This window comes from Lepidochelys olivacea (assembly GCF_965140295.1).
Source record: "Lepidochelys olivacea isolate rLepOli2 genome assembly, chromosome: 27".
Taxonomy (NCBI): domain Eukaryota; kingdom Metazoa; phylum Chordata; order Testudines; family Cheloniidae; genus Lepidochelys; species Lepidochelys olivacea.
In genome coordinates this window covers 17,525,346-17,540,776 of record NC_140437.1, presented here as the reverse complement: position 1 = coordinate 17,540,776, position 15,431 = coordinate 17,525,346, and the positions used below count along the sequence as shown (strand labels likewise).

Here is a 15,431-nt window from a genome sequence, read left to right as displayed (position 1 = left end):
CAGCCCCCCAGCCCCCTCTTCCCTGCCCCCCATCTCCCCCTTCCCTGCCAGCCCCCCGGTCCCCACTTCCCTGCCCCCCATCCCCTGCTGCCCCTGCCAGCCCCCGCTTCCCTGCCCCCCAGCTCCCCATTCCCTGGGCCTTGTATCTGCCAGCACCCCAGTTCCCACTTCTCTGCCCCCCATCTCCCCAGTCTCTGGTGCCTTGTCCCCGCTAGCCCTCTGGTCCCCACTTCCCTGCCCCCCATTGCCCCACAAGCTTCCCATTCCCTGGTGCCTTAAACCTGCCAGCCTCTTACTGCCAGCCCTCTAGATCCCCCGCTTCCCTGCCCCTCCCCATTCCCCCAGTGCCTTATTCATGGCCAGCCCCACAGCTCTCCACCCATTCCCCAATCTGCCCTCACGTGTCCCCCCACAAACACTTCCCTCCCTGTACCCTATTGCTTCATAGGTATCCCATTCCTCCTTGTGCCTTATCTTCTACCAACCCTCTCCGCCAGCCCCCATCACCCCATCTTCTGCCCCCCACACACTCCCTACACCTCGTTCCCCCCAAAGAACTCCATTCCCTCTTGTTCCTTATCATCCCACACCCCTCCGAGCAAGGCCTCCACCCTGTGTACCTTGCCCCCAGTACTCCCAGCCCCTCTGCTCACTGCCTTGTCCCTATCCCCCTCCCCCTGCACCTTGTCCCTCTCCCAGCCCCGAGTACTCCACCCGCCTGAGCACATCACCCCCAGAGCTGTCTGCCCTCTGTGGCCAGGATGCTGTAAGACAAACACCGCTAACTTGGAAGTCCTGCCTGCCATGCAGATCCACAGGCTCCTCTCCTAATGACTGCGATGGACACTGCAGCCCGTTATCTGTACCCCAAATGTATAAACTTGTGCACTTGGCCTAGTGCCTCCCCTGTGTTGTGATCCCTGCTGTTTGGATGTGGGCGTGACCCCCATGTGCACCTATTTCTAAGAGGGGTCGTAATGTCGGTCTGACCCTCTTCGGGATTTCCTTAGTGCCCTTCACTCTTGCTCTGCCAAAGAGGGCTGTGTGGCACGACTTTCCCAGCCAGACCCTGTGACCTTCAGGGGTATGTGATGTGATATACAAGCTGGAGCAGGGTTGGCCCTTAGTGATGCCATGTGCAAACAGAATCCCAAAGGAAGGCTGTGGAGGAGCCAGAAACAATTGCCCCGTCTTACCTTGGAAGTGCGTGCCTGGTTTTACAGTCCAGGTAAGAATCTGACGATTGCCACGTCACTTTGCACAGCCCTTGTTATTATTTACTGTTCGTTTCGCGGCAGTGTGTATGCACCACAACTAGGGGTCAGGGCCCCACTGTGCTAGCCACTGTCTAAATGCATTGTGAGCGTCATTCCCTTTCCCAGAAAGCTTACGAGCTAAGAATAAGAGACCAAAGGTGGCTAAAACAGCGGCACAGCAGAACCCTGGCCCCAATGCGTTTGTGACTAGAATCACAATCCATCCCAGCACAGAGAATGGACAGGGTGCAACACTTGGGTTATTTTATCACTTGGAGGCCTTGCAGATCAGCTGGGTTTTCAAATGTGAGCTGAAGGAAAGAGAGGCTCGTTGTGCTTCTCTTGGGCAGCTGTTTCAGGCACAAGGGCCACGTGGAAAGTGGTATAAAGTCAGCAGTGGATGAAGGAAGGAAGGGGAGTGAGCAGGAAAGAAGCTTAAGAGGCGCGTAGGTAGGCAATGAAGAGAGCAGAGATTTTGGCAGGGGTGGAGCTGCTTTGAAGGGGAGGAGAGGAAAAGCCCAGACCACATTAATATGAGGTCCAGAAAGTTCTAGGAAATCAAGCTAGACATACTCCTGTTGTGGCAATAAATCTCTTGGGAACCACTCTAGCCATTGGGTACAGTATGCTGCTTACCTTTGGTCACTTTCGCCAGTTTGTCCTGAGTCAACAGGTCTGACCTGTTGAGAATGTGGAATCAGTCATCTTCTGTATGACTTTGTTCACATGACTGGATGTTTCAAAACTCGTTGCTGGAAGCATAGCCCTGGAAGAACAGCAGGGAAGCCTGGAGCAGGCTCGTCTTGCAGCCAAGTTACGGAAAGGTTTCAGAGTAGCAGTCATATTAGTCTGTATTCACAAAAAGAAAAGGAGGACTTGTAGCACCTTAGAGACTAACAAATTTATTTGAGCATAAGCTTTTGTGAGCTACAGCTCACTTCACTGAATGCATCCGATGAAGTGAGCTGTAGCTCACGAAAGTTTATGCTCAGATAAATATGTTAGTCTCTAAGGTGCCACAGGTACTCCTTTTCAAGTTACGGAAAGTGATTTTGTAAATACTTCACAGTCACTGCTGACACACAGAACTCTCACAAATCCAGGGTTTAACAGGCCAGTCCTTGCCTACAGACAGCCCCCCAGCCTGAAGCAAATACTCACCAGCAACTACATACCACACAACAGAACCACTAACCCAGGAACCTATCCTTACAACAAAGCCCGTTGCCAACTGTGCCCACATATCTATTCAGGGGACACCATCACAGGGCCTAATAACATCAGCCACACCATCAGAGGCTCGTTCACCTGCACATCCATCAATGTGATATATGCCATCGTGTGCCAGCAATGCCCCTCTGCCATGGACATTGGTCAAACTGGACAGTCTCTACGTAAAAGAGTAAATGGACACAAATCAGATGTCAAGAATTATAACATTCATAAACCAGTCGGAGAACACTTCAATCTCTCTGGTCATGCGATTACAGACATGAAAGTCGCTATTTTACAACAAAAAAACTTCAAATCCAGACTCCAGCGAGAAACTGCTGAATTGGAATTCATTTGCAAATTGGATACAATTAACTTAGGCTTGAATAGAGACTGGAAGTGGCTTAGTCATTATGCAAGGTAGCCTATTTCCCCTTGTTTTTTCCTACCCCCCCCCCCACGTTCTTGTTAAATCCTGGATTTGTGCTGGAAATGGCCCACCTTGATTATCATACACAATGTAAGGAGAGTGGTCACTTTGGATAAGCTATTACCAGCAGGAGAGTGAGTTTGTGTGTGGAGGGGGGGAGAAAACCTGGATTTGTGTTGGAAATGGTCCACCTTGATTATCATACACATTGTAAGGAGAGTGGTCACTTTAGATAAGCTATTACCAGCAGGAGAGTGGGGTGGGAGGAGGTATTTTTTCATGCTTTGTGCCTATATAATAAGATCTTCTAAACTTTCCACAGTATGCAACCGCTGAAGTGAGCTGTAGCTCACGAAAGCTTATGCTCAAATAAATTGGTTAGTCTCTAAGGTGCCACAAGTCCTCCTTTTCTTTACACAGAACTGATTCTTCTGCCTGGTCATCCCTGAATAAGGCAAAGGTACTGAGGAGGCAGGCCCTGAATCTGGTGTCTAGGCGGGGTTAGTCAATCTAGGTTTCAGAGTAGCAGCCGTGTTAGTCTGTATTCGCAAAAAGAAAAGGAGGACTTGTGGCACCTTAGAGACTAACCAATTTATTGACAATCTTCTGGTGCAGAGATGGGATCTTGACTCTCTCTCATACCTCCAGACAAAGGGAAATGGTGGCTGAGAGAATCTGCATCTCCCTTGTACTATCAGAACATGTTAGTTTTGACTTTATTTTGGCCCTGGATAAAGTCCTGCTAAGTTTAATGTCTAGCACATTTCTCCCAGCCAGCTGATTCACAGTGGGTGTGGTAGATGTCTGGCATATCCAGAAAATGATCCTTGGAACCAGTGAATCCAGCCTGGGTGGGGTTCTGATCCCAACAAATTAATCAAGCGTCTGTAACATTTCACCTTTTCACTTAGTAAAAGTCAAAACCTAGGGCTGGGTTTTGAAAAGGGCTAGAGAATTTCCTGGTCAATATTTGCAGTTGCATGTGCTAATCCCATCTCACGCTCCAGTGGGTAAACTTAGCTCATGTACAGCGTTTCACAAGCTTTGTGGCATGAGACCCCACACCTTGTCCATTGGTGGAGGGACAGTGGGGTGTGAATACCAGACTAGATAGACCAAGGTTTTGGATTCAGGGTTGCAAATCCTGGGCTCCTGAGAGGAAAGAGAGAACTTGGGACAGTCAGTGGTAAGTAATATCTATTGGCAGCATGTCACCTGTGGGTATAGTAGTAATCTCAAAGAGGGAACATCCTCTAATGTTTAGAGAAGGGGCCTGGCATGTTCACGGCTTTAGCGCTGACTCGCTGTGCAAACTTGGGCAAGTCACTTCACCCCTCTGAGCCTCAGTTCCTCCATCTATAAGTGAGGGTTTAAGTCTCTTTGACCTCAAGAGAGTTAGGAGGATGAGTGTTTGTAACACACAGACATCCCAATCCTGCAAGATCATGAAGGCAGACCCCTGTGTCTGTGTCGATCTCAGGGCAGGATCTGGTCCCTAGGTAGCCTCTGATAAGTGATGCTATAGACGAGCAAAGTACTAGAGAGCTGGCAATAACGTAAGGCCATAAATATTTGCTTTCAGTCACAGACTGGAAATATCGGCAGAAAAGACTGGTCGGCGCTTCGTCTGGCAAGCCGAGGCGGTCCTGTTGGCTGCTGTTGGGGGCCTGTGATCTCAGAACGAGATACCCGCGGACGGAGCACGGGGGGCCGGGGCTGCTGGGTGCCGTCCCCGCCTCCGCGGCAGGGTGGGGCTCGCGGCTTAGCCTCCCCGCGCCTCAGGCAGGGTGTCCAGGGGAAGCCGACACACCGACTGGCGCCCTGCGAAAGGCCCCCGTCAGCGCCAACTAGGGGCCCCCGCTCTTGCGAGGAAGAGGCGGCCGCGGGAGGCCCAGGGCTGGGGTTCGGCCCCCGGGTTTCGGAGCAGCCGCCGCCTTGGTCTGTGTCCGCAGAAAGAGCGGGAGGACTTGCGGCACCTGAGAGACCAGCCCATTTATTTGAGCACAAGCTTTCGTGAGCTGCAGCCCAGGGCGTCCCAGGCCTCCGGCCCCAGCTGTCGCTGCCCCTGGCGGGGTCTCCTGCTGCGAGCCGCGCCGCTTTACGGGGGAGCGGCCTGCGGAGAGGCGGGGCCGGGCAGGCCTGGCCCCGGTGTCAGGCCACAAGGGGGAGGCGCCCCGGGGGGCGGGGGGGAATTGGCTGGGGGGGGCACAGGCCGCGGCGCGGCAGCGGGGGGTGCGCGGCGCAGGACGCGAGCCAAGGCCTCCTGACGGACCGAGCGGGCGGCCCCGGGGGGGGCGGGGCGAGTCTCGAGCCGGCCGAGCGCGTGCCGGTCAAACCACGGTCGGCGACCCAATGGAGCGCCGCGCGGGGCGCACGTGGCCCGCCGCGCGCGCTCGCCCGCTCCGCGCCCCGCCCAGAACTACAACTCCCACCAGCCCCCGGGGCGGGGCGGGGCGGTGGCGCCCGGGGCCACGTGGGGAGCGCGCGGGCCAATCCCTGCGCGCGGGGCGCCCCCTGGCCCCAGGAGCCGCGGGGCGGGCGCCGAACAAAAGGAGCCAGCGGCCGGTGGGGCGGGCACAGGCCGGGAGCGGAGCCGCGCTCGCAGCGGGGTGAGTCCGCAGCTCGTCTGGGGGCAGAGGCGCCCCTCCCGTGCCAGGGCCCTTTGCAAAACGCCGGGGTGCGGTGGGGAGAGGCGGCGGGGCGGGGTGCAATGGAGAGAGGCGGCGTTGTGCAATGGGGAGGGATGCAATGGGGAGAGGCGGCAGGGCGGGGTGCAATGGGGAGGGATGCAATGGGGAGAGGGGGCGGGGTGCAATGGGGAGGGGTGCGGTGAGGAGAGGGGGCGTGGTGCAATGGGGAGGGGTGTGGCGGGGAGAGGAGCCGGGGTGCAATGGGGAGAGGCGGCGGGGCGGGGTGCAGTGGTGAGGAGAGGGGGCGGGGTGCAATGGGGAGAGGGGGCGGGGTGCGGCGGGGAGGGATGCGGCGGGGAGAGGAGCCGGGGTGCAATAGGGAGAGGCGGCGGGGCGGGGTGCACTAGGGAGGGGTTTGGTGGGGAGAGGGGGCGGGGTGCGGCGGGGTTCAATGGGGGGCGGGCGCTTCCTGGCTCTGCTTCTGGCCGAGCCGGGCTGGCTCGCAGGGCCGCTGCGAGGAGCAGCAGCAGCAGGTCGGGACTCGTGCCTGGAAGAGGCTGGCGGGGGAGGTGAGGCCGATCGCTGCCGGAGCCGGAACGGGCGGCGTGTCGGTGGTGGCGGGCGCTGGGCCGCGCTCTGCAGGTGGCCGTGCGGGGCGGTGTGCCTGTGGCAGGGACGCGCACTTCATTTTACACGCCGCTGCTGCTGCGTGTCTGGCTCTGCTCTGGTGTACGAGGCTCAGTGCTGCTGACCTGGCCTGACACAGAGCTAATTTTCCACCGCCCTGGACCTTGTGCGGTTATTTACACCCGTGCAAAGTCCGTGGGAAACGCCAGCCGTGTGATCTGGTAGCCGCTCACCAATGCAGCCTGAGTGTGTAAATGGCAGCACCAGGTGAGAACGAGGCACTAAGGCTCCCTTGCCGTGGCCGACACAATTTCAAAACCTTGCTACTGTAAGTTTTTGGCTGTATAGAAACTGCAGTGTCTCTGGAAGAATCTGGACTTCCTTATGGAGGCAAAGTCAGGAATGAGAAATTAACTAAGCAAATAATTCTCCTTTGATCTGACTTTACTTTTTTTAAAGTTACAGGTGTGACAAGAATTATGAAAGTCCAGGAGCCATAGACCCAGCCTGGCAAATTGTCAGCAATGTTTATTATTCCAATAAATCAAACTACTAGATAACCTAGATTAATTTTTCCTTCCTTCTCTGGCATGTTCGCATCTCTGTCTGCTTTATCATTATTACATCATGCTGCCACTGCTTCACCTGTTGTCTCTTAGAACAGACCTTTTAAATACCTCTCTCAATTATCCCATTTAACAAGTTTTATATCGTACTGACTGACAGCAATTGAAGGTATGCCTATTTGGCCAGTTGTCATGTGAAGCAGTAATCCATTCTAAAGGGAAAATACCCAGATTAGTTTTCAGTAACCGCCCCTGCAAGACATTGTAGCTGCATTGATGGCTTCAGAAAGCTAAGAGCTGTGCCCAAGACTGGTATTTTTGCAAAATGAGTCTTTGAGCTTAGATCCTCCTCCTCCTCCTTGAAATGCAGAAGAATTTCAAGAGAGTTTAGTTCTTGTCTGATTATCCAGGCTCTGAGATGCTATGTAGAACCTTAAGACAGAAACCAGAGGACGTGAATATTTTTTATCTGTCAATTGCTTCTTAGCATTCATTCTTTCACCTTCAGTCTTGCAGATTTGGCATAACTAAGGCAGTTGCTAGATAACAATCAAACTCCTGGGTCTTGTGTACTTTGTGTAAAGTCGTAGCACTAATTAATTTAAAATCACTTTATTTGTGTAGTCTCTGGTGTTGTGATTCAGATCTTGATGAGAATGAATTAACAAACTTGTAATAGGGGTTTACATATCTTGGTGTCAGATTTATTGACCTCTAGGCATTGTTGTCATTGCTATGTGAGATATTTGAGCCCTATAAGTTGCAGGTCTCATTCTCTCTTATTTTTGAGGGGGAGGAAGCCGGAGGTGGTGGTGGTATACTGGAGGTATTTACTCTTTACCCTGGTCCCAATAGCTCTTCTGGTCTGCTACATATTACAGATGAACTATAAAAAGCCCTGGAAGGAAGACTTCTGTGTGTTGCTAGTATACCCAGGGTTTCTGTAACACTGAGGCCAACAACGGTTGAAGATGGGGAGTAGCGTGGTCTGAACATGGAGCTGGGAATCGGGAACTCCTAAGTTCTGATTTCAGCTCTGTGACTTTGGCAAGACACTTCACCTCTCTGGAGGGTTCTGAGATCTTGGCTGAAAAGACATAATAAACATACCACCTTATTTCAAATGAGCTTAGCACAAACATGAATTATAATAAGCCTGGATAAATGGCTCTTGTTTTCTTTGTTGGATCACAAAGATTTGATTTCTTTGTCTGTTCAAATAGTCTGTCTAGGTCTGGTCTGTTCTAGTGCTTGTGCTGTGGCAGTTCCTCAAGTCTGGATCCAGAGACCCTTTGGGGGTCTTATCCCTTCTTACTGGCTGCTGTGTTCTCTGGTGAAATGACTGAGAAGCCTGTCTGACCTCTCATCCCAGCTGTGAATAGAACCAAAGGCTTCATAGGTTTTCTAAACAACCACTTCCCAAGGTGTCTCTCGCCTGCTTGTTTCAGACACCTCTTCCTCTTTTGCTGCTCTTCAAAATTCTTTTGCTTTAAACTTCTCATTTCTCTGCCCAGAACTGCATTTTTCAGCTGCATCCAAGCATTTAAAGGTCCAAGCTGAAATCCTATCTGTATGTTGAATATATTATGCCTAGCTCTTCTGTTTAACTTCCTAATATCCTATCAGCCACATCCTTTAAATGTATTTATATCCCAGTAGTGCCCACAATGTGCAGAGCGCTGTACCAAGCCCACTCTTCCCCCCCCCCCCGAACTGATGGTATGACCGGTTCCTTTTGGCCATAGTAATTCTTTATTCTAACGCAAAATAAACCCTTGATACAGGGGCGTGTTTCAGCCTCCTTCCAAGCAGGGGACTCCCAATGACACTACTGGGGAGTTCTACACAAACAGTGAGGGTAGAATTTGGATACTAACAGTTCAGAGTGCTGTCCAAGCAGTTCTCTTACACCCATCCCAGGAGGCAGGGCTGTACGATCACTGCCCATTTTACAGATGGAGAAAGGTGTTAAGGGACTTGCCCAAAGGTACAGAGGGAAAAGAAGTTAGAGCTGGGTTCAGAACTGCCAGCCCTCTGCTCAGGGCATTAGATCACTCCCGTCTCTCCCTTTAGTCAATGTTCAGTTCTCTGTATTGGTGGTGTGTTTCTCTGTTCCTGTGGGGAACAAGATGGGGGACCTAGTGCCTCAAGAGCCAGGGATTCAAACTCTAGTCTCCTACATGGCAATAAGGACCTCTTGGTTTTTGATCCTGTTGTAGCTGAATGGTGCTGGGATTTAGGATTTCATACAGAAATAATCTGACATCCAAGGGTTAAATGGATGCTTGTGTTTACTGTGTGTTGTCTCCCTTGATCCTTTCTTAAACAATGTCAGCCTCTTAACACTTTCCAGAGACCCTAAATGACATCTCTAGAATTGGAGAGGGGAAAACAAACACCAGGAGTGTAAACTCTCCATCTTCACTTTCTGAACTGTCCTCCTTCCTTGCCCTTTGATAAGACCCTGCCTATGCTATGATCAGAACTAGGTATGTTGCTACCAGAAGGGAGCTGATGTGGCTTGCCTTGCCACTGTGGGCTGGGATTGTTATTTGTTGGTCTTGGTGTTAATGAATGACCTGGAAAGGGGTCTGGTCTATAGCATGGTGACATAATTCTCAAAAAAACTATTGATGAGAATCTCGTCTACTAGCATCAGAAGTGTTCAAGTGTGTGACTGCAGTTAGCTAGCATGATTCTGAACCAAGTGTGGACAAGACATAAGTAAGCCCCTGGTTTGCTTCCATGTAACAGGCCTGGTCTGCACTGAGGAGGGGTGGGGGGAATTGATCTAAGTTAAGCAACTTCAGCTACATGAATAGCTGTGGTAAGTCGACGACTGACGCTCCCCCGTCAACTCAGCTTCTTGCTCCAGTGGAGTACCGGAGTCAATGCGTAAGTGCTCGGTGGTTGACTTATTGCTTTTAGACTAGATGTGATAAATCGACCCCTGCTGGATTGATCACTGCCCGTCGATCCGGCGGGTAATGTAGACAAGACCTGAGAGCAGAATACCATGAACTTGAGTGGGAACTGGACCTGTGATTGGAACGGGGTCCAATATGAGCGGAACTTGGCACAGTGTCTTTAATCTCTCTCATTCCCATAGCTGCTCTTCCCCCTCCCCTAGTGAGAATACAGGTGTTCCTGTTACTAGGACCAGGCACTCAAAATTGAGGAAGGAAGATTAATAGCAAGATATGACCTCTTACCCATCTTCAAAAGAGCCTGTAAAACTGAAGCAACTGAGATAAAGCCTGAAATTATCATGTGTCTGTGTCCATATCCACAGCTACTGTGTGCTGATAGCTCCCATGGAAAGCTTTGACCTCAGTGTCTTGTATTTCTAGAGTGTTTTGAAGCAGCACTGGTATGTCACCTTGAAGGAAGCTCCGGTGAGCTACTAAGATGAATAAACACTTTGCTCTGTCAAGTGTGACTGGATATTTGATACCCAAGCAGTGAGCTCCATGCTGCCTTGGGAAACCAGGGTAGTAGTTCATACATTTTCTGTCACGAAAAAGAGGGGCAGATTTGGCCACAACAGCTAAGATTTTTGGCTGCCCCTATCCAGAGTTCAGATTTTGTTAGTTGATGCTAAATATCTATTACTGGTTTTACAAACAAGATTCATAAACATGGTTCCCAGCAGTTCTGGCAAAGCAACTCTGTGGCAGTTGGTTTGACTTTTCACTTCTGAAAAGCAAGGGGCCAGCTGAATGAATGACAAGGAAGGCCCGGCATTGCTGACATGAGCTCAGCTTGGAAGGGGAAGATCATTGTTTGTTTTATAATTAAATCAGCAGAAACCAATCTGCCATCTGTTGCATTAGAGAGGGAGTTTAAAAGTTCCTCTCTGCTGGTAGCGCTAGGTAAACAGGAACTCTATCCAGGATCTAACAGATACCATGCTTGGGTGCCCTTACTCCTAGGAAAGGCTTTTCTCAGGAGGTGAGCAGGGAAATTGTTCTAAGAAGAATGTGATTTTTTTTTCTCCCCCTTCCCCTAAGCTTCAAAAATTGCTGCTTCATAGATCTGAACTGAGCATTAGATGGGACACTTAACGCAAATGTCATCTTGGTAACTGCTCCTGAAGAGACACTTAAGTTTTTGTAGCTCTGTACTGACCAGTTATAAGCTCCTTTTGTTACCAACACCAATTTAACAATTTTCCCAGAAATGGTGGCTGATGTCACATAGTGGCAAATTTTATTTTAAATATTCCCAACAGATTTTCCTTCCTAAACAAATTTTGACAATTTTTACTAGAGGGAATGGCTTAGTGGCCCTGCTCTGAAATCCCTAAACTCCTGGGTCCTCTTTTCTGTCTCAGTTAGACAAACCTGAGTTCTATTCTGTTTCAGGTGTGTAGTTTTCTTTTGGAGCACTCCTTAAAATCCAGTGTCTGTCTTGCTCTTAGTGGACACTGCAGATCCCAGGGAACTCTTTTCAGAAGTTGAGGAGGGGGTTTTGCCCTGATTCCTTTGCCTAAAATGCCCCATCTGACTTCCCCCTGTCCTGTGCACTATGTGGTATTTTGCCGTCCGCTGGTCCTCATCAGATCAGGTTGTATGCATCTGTCAAGTTACAGCAGAGTCAGCGTTCAGCCACTCAGACCTATCTAGCTTGTCATCGTAAGTATGAATATTTTTTTCTTCTCCCTTGTTAATGTGCTTGAATGACTTTCCTGAGAACAAATCCTTCTAGCAGCTTTGACAGGTGACATCTGTTTTGGCAGAGAGAAGTAAATATTTCTGAGCCCCAGAGAACGTGACTTAGTGTGTCAGTTTCCTGTACCCTCTCTGGAGTTCCTAATGAGCATTGGGATGTCTGTAAAGATGGTATCTATTTATGAACTAGTAACGTTTTGAAAACTCACGATTTTCTTAACACAGTAACTGGCATCTTTGTACAGGAAACCAACCCCAGAGTGGATAGACCCTCGCAGTTTAATTGAAAGCCTTTTGGAAGAACCATGTTGAATTGTGTTTAGCAACTGGCCCAGCAAAGTAGTGAGAGTAGCTTACCCTCTTGCCAAGTAATGTGTGTCCACTCCCGTGTATATATAATTTCTCCTTACAGCAGGAAGGGATAGGAATTGGGAATGGCCAGGGATTTGTCTAGCCCAGTCTGTGGAAGAAGCAAGTACAAGCAGTTTCAGAGGTAGGTGCAAAGCCCTGCAATAGACAATTTATGGAATAATCTGTCCAGAGGAGAAGTTTCTTCCTAAATCTGTTGGTTTAAACCATGAAGTAGGAGGGCTGATATCCTCTTACAGATTGGCTTGGCTGGAAGTATATGGCCTTCCGAACATAACCGTAGGTCCTCATTTTCCATTTACATATCCAGTCCTCTTTTAAAGCTACTAGGCTTTTTGGTAGAAAGTAAATGTTATATTATTTATGGGCTGAGTTTGTGGGGCCTTACACTTAGCTCCGTGGCATTCCTCTCTGCTTGTTTGTCGGTCTGTCTGGATGTAACACAGTGACTTTTGAACATGGCATCTGATCAATTCCACCATTTCAGGGAATGTTCTAGGCACTGATGGGCAGAAGAATCCTGTTGATTTTGGTGAAAATCAGAAGACTGAAAAGGGAGAGACATGGGGGACACATGGAGCCCCTGGCATCTGGTTAGCGGAGCCAGCAGCTTGAACCTCTTTAATTGAAGGGGGAAGATTAGGGGTGGACACAGAACCCTTCACGTGGGGGGGGGTGTCATTACGGGGGGTACACAGCGTCCCTGGCATGGGAGGAGGGGGATGGAAACTCATAGAACTCCAGTATGTGGCAGAGAGGGGAATGGGGAACACAGAGATACCACCCCTATGGGGCGAGGGAAAGGAGACACCCTGAGCCCCTGGCATGAGGGGTGGGGGATTACAGTGAATCCCTGACATAGAGGGGGATGGCAAGATGGCTCACAAGGAGCTTTTGGGGAATGGAGGAATTCAAGAGGCCCCTGGTATGTGCAGTGAGCTTGGCCTGCAGAAGCAACAAAGTGTGCAACCCTCTAGTTGTTCATCTTCTTGACTCTCACCTTCCTAAAAATGTAGGCCTTTTGTAGTCAACTGGATTTTCCTTGTTCTCTATCTAGTGGTTTCTAGCTAGATTGAGCTGGGCAGAGTCCTCTTCGTTCAGGACCCTCTGTCTAAGAAAGAGATTCCCTATCCAAATACCTCCATAGCTGGGTCCAGGGTTGGGTTTAAGGATTTTCTGTTTGACTGGGCTGATTTCTAATAATTTTGTCCTTTTCTTGACAGGGGGTTGGTGCTTTCTGGACCACTTAGTCCAGTTCTGTGGTTATAATTTTAACCACAGTATTGTGCCCTTATGACCTAAAATACAGTGAATTAAAAATCTTCTGTTTTTGTAGTAGAACATTCCATGCTCAAAGATTGTTCATCCCCTGGTGTGGAATCGTACAGATGGTCTTCCCACAAAAATGCATCTACTGCAGGGTGTGAGAACAGAGCTAGAATCTTGGGCCAGAATCTGATCCAAATAGTCTGCAAAACCCCCTTTTTTTTTCCCCCCCTCAGTAAGTTGGGGAATGAGGATGTGTTCTGGAATATGGAGGCTATTCTGAGGCCCAGTGTGGAGGTTGGGAGTAGGGGCTGTTTTTATTTTTCTTTGGCTGATTTGTGGTCATGTTCTGACCTCTTCATCCATCAGGGAGTAGCTTGAATCTCCCCCGAGATGTGCTCTTGTCCTTCCTGTCACTTTCTTCATATGACCAACATATGTAGAGGAACAGAGCATCAAGTCACTGGAGTTCACTGGGAAGCATGCGCCCTTCAAAAAGCATGAAAACTCCTCAGACCTCTCCAGTTTAATAGTCATTTAATCTTTTTTTTGCCCTTCTGATGTTGGTATATAATGTTAATGGTGCTCCTTGAAAAGCTGTTGAGTTTTACACCCTTGTAGATCATGCTACTGCGTTCAAAGCACACCCTCAAAATCACTTTTGTTGCAGAGATTGTTCTTTTGCAAAGCCTCTGTAAACACAGCAAGATCTATTCAAGGCATGTGTGAAGGCTGGTTCCATGAGAAATCAATGTCTCATTAAAAAGTAAATTATGTTAAATGTAATTCTTACTACAGTGATTCACCCATCAGAAAAGGCAGGGTACATGGCTTTCATTCAGCAGAGCTCTGTTTGCGCATACAAAAGAGCAAAGTATCACGCAGCTGATTCAAAGAATATGCCACAGACATTTATGAAGTTAAGTCTGGACCAACCGCTCTGAAATGCCAACTAATTGTCCTTTGCTCTGTTGTCTTGTCTCCCATTCAGCTGTGCTTCCATCATTCTCCTTTCAGTGAGGATGGGATGATGATAATGAAATAACTGGATCCTAGCAGTAAGCCTGTGTGCCATGCCTACATAGGGTCCCTAGAATGGCTCCTTAGCTAGCCAAAGAGTGTTGTGGATTAGCAATCTAACGGGTTCACCAACTTTGTCCCACGCCTCCCTTGAGTTGAGGAATGTTGCCAAGGTCCTGACCCTATAGCGGCTGGTGTAGGGGTCTGCCTATGTGCATGTAGCTTGCAGGATTGCAGCCTAATGCTGCAAGAAGACCGTAATCTGATTTGACCAGAAAAGCAAAAACAGGGTCTCAGCAAGCAAATGGACAGGAGGTGGGGGTGACCCTGGGGCTTGTGTGTGTGTATGGGAGACTTTTATTTATTTATTTATTGGCCCAAAGGAGCTGAGCGCCCACTGCTCCCTCTGGCAGTAAGTATAGCTGTGAGGCCCTCCGTGCTTGAAATGAGCCTATGAGGTTTGGGACCTGACCTACTTAACTGTTGGAAAACAACAAGGTCTTTTTGCAGTAAATGTTACATGCACTTCACCTCGTGTTGGTGCTATTGCTCAAATGTTTGCTAAAGAACAACAGGTACAAACAATTAGCCGGGCCTGCTCTGAGTGTCTTAGTGACCGATTGGCAGACCTGTACTTTGTGCATAGAGCAGGCATCTGCTGATGTATTGTGGAAATTTTTCTGCTGACTGTTGCGCGGAACAGTTCTGCAGATAGTAGCATATTTTCAGTTTTCTCTATCCCCATGGTCATGGGAATGCAGGGTCAGTGCTGCTGAAGAGCTTAACTATGATAGTCCTACTGCTTCTCCCTCCACCAATTTTATTACTGAGCAACCCTTGAATGAAAGCAGGGTCTTTGTTGCTTTTAACATTTTAGCTGCTGCCAGTGTCATATCCCTTTGGCCTCACGATTCTTGCCACAGCAGCTGTGATGTCACAAACTCAGGACAATGAGGTCAGGTGAGGAACAAGCAGTGAGAGCAGCTAAATTAATAGAGAATACAAATTTTGTAAAGCCTTTGAGCTTTTTGTGGGCTTGCAGTGTCATAACCCACGGTAACAGCACTCTTGCCTTTCTATCAGAGGCTCTCAAAGCAGTTTGTATACTCCAGGTTTAACAACTGCCCAGTGGATTAGGTTAGTATTCCCCCATTTTACAGATTTTGGGCAGTGGGAGGACAAAACAGACACAGGAAGCCTCTGGTCATGAAGAGTCCCAAGGTCACACAGTGAATCAATGCCAGAATGACACTAAACTGGGAGGAGAGGTAGATACACTGGAGAGTAGGGATAGGATACAGAGGGACCTTAGACAAATTAAAGGATTTGGCCAAAAGAAATCTGAGGTTCAACAAGGACAAGTGCAGAGTCCTGCCTGCACTTAG

General features: G+C 49.3%; 1 protein-coding gene across 3 annotated transcripts in view; it reads left to right on the top strand.

Moving 5' to 3' along the window:
* The first annotated feature begins 5,399 nt into the window (after positions 1-5,399).
* ACLY (ATP citrate lyase) overlaps positions 5,400-15,431 on the top strand; it is a 44,419-nt gene continuing 34,387 nt past the window's right edge. For 2 of the 3 annotated variants that reach the window (XM_084615796.1, XM_084615794.1), the window contains exon 1: positions 5,400-5,507. The gene's annotated coding sequence lies outside the window, so the exon portion shown is untranslated. Of the gene's footprint in view, positions 5,508-6,081; positions 6,098-15,431 lie in introns of those variants that run through there. The other variant, XM_084615795.1, reaches the window with a different exon arrangement.